The sequence below is a fragment of the Alosa sapidissima genome, chromosome 20 (assembly GCF_018492685.1).
Source record: "Alosa sapidissima isolate fAloSap1 chromosome 20, fAloSap1.pri, whole genome shotgun sequence".
In the NCBI taxonomy this organism is placed as follows: domain Eukaryota; kingdom Metazoa; phylum Chordata; class Actinopteri; order Clupeiformes; family Clupeidae; genus Alosa; species Alosa sapidissima.
In genome coordinates this window covers 19552722-19557721 of record NC_055976.1, presented here as the reverse complement: position 1 = coordinate 19557721, position 5000 = coordinate 19552722, and the positions used below count along the sequence as shown (strand labels likewise).

Sequence of the window (5000 nt, the reverse complement as noted above, 5' to 3'; positions counted from 1 at the left end):
ACAAGCCACCAAGTCGATGTGCTTACGGCCCGTCAACTGCCTTTCCAGTTCACTTGGTGGCACTTTCAGAAACAAAGAGCCCAGACATTCAGTCTTTCAACCCTCCTTCTCTCTCCCCCTCTCCTTCCCTCTCTCGATCTTTCTGTACCTCTCTTCCTCTCTTTTCTTAATCTTGACTTTTCCCTTCCTCTCTCTCTCTCCATCTCCCCCATCTCTCACTATCCCTCCCTTTCTCTGTCAGACACATTTGGGCTTTTTCTGTCTCTGTTTACTGCCTGTCAATATTTCAAATCCCTCATCTTCTTTCTTTTCTGTCGTCCATCTTTTCTTGCCTCCCTTCTTCCTCCCTTTCTTCTTTTCCTTCTCTCCTCCATCTGCCTCTCTCTCTCTCTATTTTCATCTCTCTCCTTCTCTGCAGCTGTCTCATCACTCTATCACTATCTGTCTCATTCTTTTTAGTTTTGAACACATTTTTTTTTCCCTCCCCTCCTCTCCTCTACTGTTTCCTTTGCTTTCTTTCAGTCTTCTGTCTGTGTGTGTGTGTGTGTGTGTGTGTGTGTGTGTGTGTGTGTGTGTGTGTGTGTGTGTGTGTGTGTGCGTGTGTGTGTGTGTGTGTGTGTGTGTGTGTGTGTGTGTGTGTGTGTGTGTGTGTGTGTGTGTGTGTGTGTGTGTGTGTGCGTGTGTGTGTTTCTTTTTCTCCATCAATATTCTGCCTCTCCCCTCCTCCTCTCCACTATGTGTGTCTGTCCATCTCTGAAGTGCTGTGCTGTTCTACAGATTGGTCTGGCCGTGAGTGACCGCAGGACACACTAAATGACAGGTCTCAGCAGACGCTACAACAGTGTGTTTGTGTGTGTGTGTGTGTGTGTGTGTGTCTGTTTGTCTGTGGTTGTGTGTCTGAGTGTGTGTGTGTGTGTGTGTGTGTGTGTGTGTGTGTGTTGTTGGACTGCTGATTTTAGATGTGTCTCATTTGTGGAGTCCTGCAGGCTTCCCAATCCTCTGTTATCACTACCCCCATTCCCACACACTCAGTTGACTGATGAAGGCCACAAACACACACCCTCCCCCGCAACAAACACACACACACACACACACACACACGCGCACACACACACACACACACACACACATACACATAAAAATCTGTCACTCATACATAGCTTTCGTGTGGACCTCTCCCTCTCTATCTCTCTTTCTCTCACACATACTCTCTCTCTCTTTCTGTGTGAGTTTGAGTGTGAGTGTGAGTGAGTGAGTGATATTGGGGAACAGCCTCTCCAATCAGCCTTCAGGCTGTGTGTGTGTTTTATGGTGTGGTAGGAAGAGAAGAACATTTCTCGGTAGGCTGCCGAATCATGTTATTTTTCACACCATTCAGAGTAGCGCCAGCCCTTTGTAAACATAGCATCAGAACCATCACATTAAACTCCAATAATGCACCACATTTGAGCACATTGGGACACATTTAAAATGAAGTACTCTCTAGGAAAGCCCGAAGCACACTACTCAAGACGATACAGCACCCCTTACTGGCATAGACAAGGTGCTTTTGGAGGTATCCGTTCTAAATGTTATCTGGTATCACTTTCCATCAACAAACTAACCTAACCTTAGAAGGGGACAAAGGCTTAAAATGAAGCAATTATGTTTGTGCGTTTGTTTGTTTGGATTTTTATCCTGTTGAGGTGGGATAAGGTGAGATTGCTGTCATGACCAGGACTATGGCCCCAAATTAAGAGGGAAAAACATTGCCACCCATCAGCTTAGTAAATGAATGGGCTCTCATTTAAGTGGTGGGCAGAGTGAAATTCTAGTCTTACCTAAACTGATTTAATAACTACTAACAAAACCTATTTTCTAATTTGATTCTATGAGCAAGATTCTAAACACAAACTGCCACATGATAGTTTTAGTTCATGGACTATACCGTTTTGCTCATTGACTGACTGCACTTTGCCTGTTATTTTAAATTTGGGCCCAATGTGTTAGAGTTTTACTCTCCGTTCACACAGTAAAAATGAATGACACTCATACAGACTACACCAGGCATGTAACGTATAGTACAGTACGTAAAGTAGTGGTGTTAGCTTCCATTCTATAATCATTCAAAAACATTAGACCAGTCTTCAAAAAAAATAAATATATTTTTACACTCTGCAAACGGACCCGGTGTCAGACCTGGCTGTTAACATAAAAGATGTGTGGAGAGCTGGTTCCTGTGGTTCCTGTTGATGGGGCTCCCGTCCCTGTTTGACTGTGATGGTTCCTGATGGTTCCTGATGGCCTACTCCCACATTCATTCTGTCTCTGACGGCTGTCGCTTACACGTCCGTCACTGTATGAGAAGCCGATGTGTGAACGTGACTCTCTGGGTGGCATGCGGGGAAGACGTTTTGGGTTGAGGATTGTGAACCTTCTAACTGATTGATTTATGTCTAAATCAAACTGACACTTTGGTTGACGTACCAGTGTCTGGTAAATCAAAGTGACAAATCTGGCAAGACTGATTATAGTTTCCAGGATGTTTTCGAGAGAGCTTTTTTTCCCTAGTTGTGTTTGGATGGGATGTTATTTTGTTATTTTACTGTAACATGGCTTAGTACTCTCAATGAAAAAGCTGCTTCTTAGCTCTTATAGACAGATACACAGTAAAGCGTACGCAAGCTATGTTGATATTGATACACTGATTCCACTTTTAAACCACATGTAGATTTTTGACCCCAGAGGACTGAGAATTCCATCTCTTTCCCAGATTGCTATTCCCATGAGTGGCATGTACGATAAGATCCCTCATGTTGAGGCCCACATGGCTTAAGGGTCGCCCTTGTCAGAGTGACTCGTGTGAGCTCTTGCCCACACAAAGATACCCCACAGCGCTGTCTTTGATCCCTGATAGGCTAGTCATGTCGACTTTTGGCCCTAAAGGGGAATTTTCTGACTTCTCTCTGAAATAGTGTCGATGAACTCATAAAGTGACAGATGACAGCTCATTCCTTGCGCTCTTGATAACATATTACTAACGTTACTATAGTAACAGTGTCCGTGTGCGGTGCGCTTCGCTACCCTGTCATGCACATTATCTGTGCTAAAAACAAACTGTACTGCCTGTTAAAAGCACTTTTCTCTGTCTGGTGAAAACCTAGTGGTAAACGTGGTCGGACTACAGAGTTAGGCTGTCAGGGATGCATTTGGTATCTCATGTAGGGTTTTCACATTTGTCATGAGGCTTGTGTACCTTCCTAAGGTTTTCTCAAGCAGCTTTGTTCTACTTTGGTTTTTGTAGGAGGGAGATTTCCACAGAGATCTGAACACTTGTGTGTGTGTGTGTGTGTGTGTGTGTGTGTGTGTGTGTGTGTGTGTGTGTGTGTGTGTCTGTGTGTTGAATATTAAAGCGGTGATTTAGCTGTTAAAGGCTTCAATCCACCTGCAAAGAGGGTTGGTAATTTTAGTGTGTGTGTGTGTGTGTGTTTGTGTGTGCCTTGTATATACACATGTATACTGTATGAGCATGTGTCAACAGGATGCCAGAGATAATTGGTGTATTCATGAAGCTAAAGAAAAAATAACAACCAATTTGGCATTTAGCACTGCACTGCAGTGTCATCTCTTGTTTCTGCCAAAAGATGCAAAATTGGTGCTCTAAATAGCGATTCTGTTGTCTTTGAAAGGTACTCTTACTGAAGCATTTAACTGCAATTTGGATTAAAGCAACACCAAAGAACTTTCCCTCTTTCGCACGCACGCTATTTGCTTATCCAGCACCTGCTTTGTAAATAACGATGTCCACAGACAAGGTAGAATATGTTGCACGATTTATGAAAGTACGATGTATTGCAACATCAGATGCAAGTCAAATTTTTCTAGTTTCTTATGTCTCATTCCATTGAACTACAGATCCGCTACCCGATCTTGCAAACTTACATTGTGCGGTTATAGCCGATAGAGGGCCGCGAAGCGAATGCAGAAGTGCCGTTCACCCTGTTACAAGTTGATGAACGACTGAAACGATTTTGGAAACATTATTTTAAGGTACAAAAAACTCTTTGGTGTTGCTTTAACACCTGCTTTTACAAGGCGGAAATATTTAGCCGCAGAATACACATGCGCTTTCACGGGCAGTTTTTGCACAATATCGCGGAATACTTAATTAGGCGCTTTTTACGCTCCCCCTCCCATCTCTTTACGCTAAACTCCCACTTTCCCCTTGACCCTCCCATGAATGCATATGCATGACACGGACAAGTGCAATTTGCAATTTTCCGCTCCCGCGACAGGCAGTCTGCGCTTTTACCTCAGTGTGGCCTGTTTGTACATACCTCGCCATGATTTTATGCGCACGCTGCAAAACAAATACGCCAGAAGTGGGCGCAAAAGCGTTTGTATATCTGGCCCAGAGAATCATAAAGAGAGTGCTGTAATGACTCAATGGAGAGTGTCTAACAGCACTTTGTAGGAAAGTACGTGCAATGTAGGAAGCGTAATCAAAAGCAAAATGAAGATAATATTGACAGATATATGATCAGCTGTTTCAGAAGCTGCTTCATGCAGTTTAAGATATGTAATTTAGAAAATGACTTTTAAAATGATTATTATTATCGAAAGGCACTTTAGATAAAAGCATCTGCGTCTTAAATGATCTCAGACTTGTAGCCCCAAGTGGACAAATTCCAGTTGCTACGTGTACATAATTCTCTCCTGTGTGTCTGCCCATAATATCCACATGAATAATATATATCTTCTCTCCTTAACACTCGTCTCTCTTGCAGACACACACTCTGCATGGATATAACATCACTCCTGCTCTTATTGTGTCCCTTCCTGATTTATGATAAGTTCAGTATTACCTCCACTAAGGAGATATGTTGTCAGTGTGGTTTGTTTGTATGTTTGTCTGTCAGTGTGCAGGATTACACAAAAAATAATAATAAGAAGAATACAAAAAATACCTCAGCCTGATTTCATGAAACGTGGTGGAGAGTATGAGTGGTTCTGACTCATGG

General features: G+C 42.9%; 1 protein-coding gene across 1 annotated transcript in view; it reads left to right on the top strand.

Annotated features, from left to right (window-relative positions):
• The window catches only part of ntrk3b (neurotrophic tyrosine kinase, receptor, type 3b), a 159312-nt gene that overhangs the window by 75982 nt on the left and 78330 nt on the right, over positions 1 to 5000 (top strand).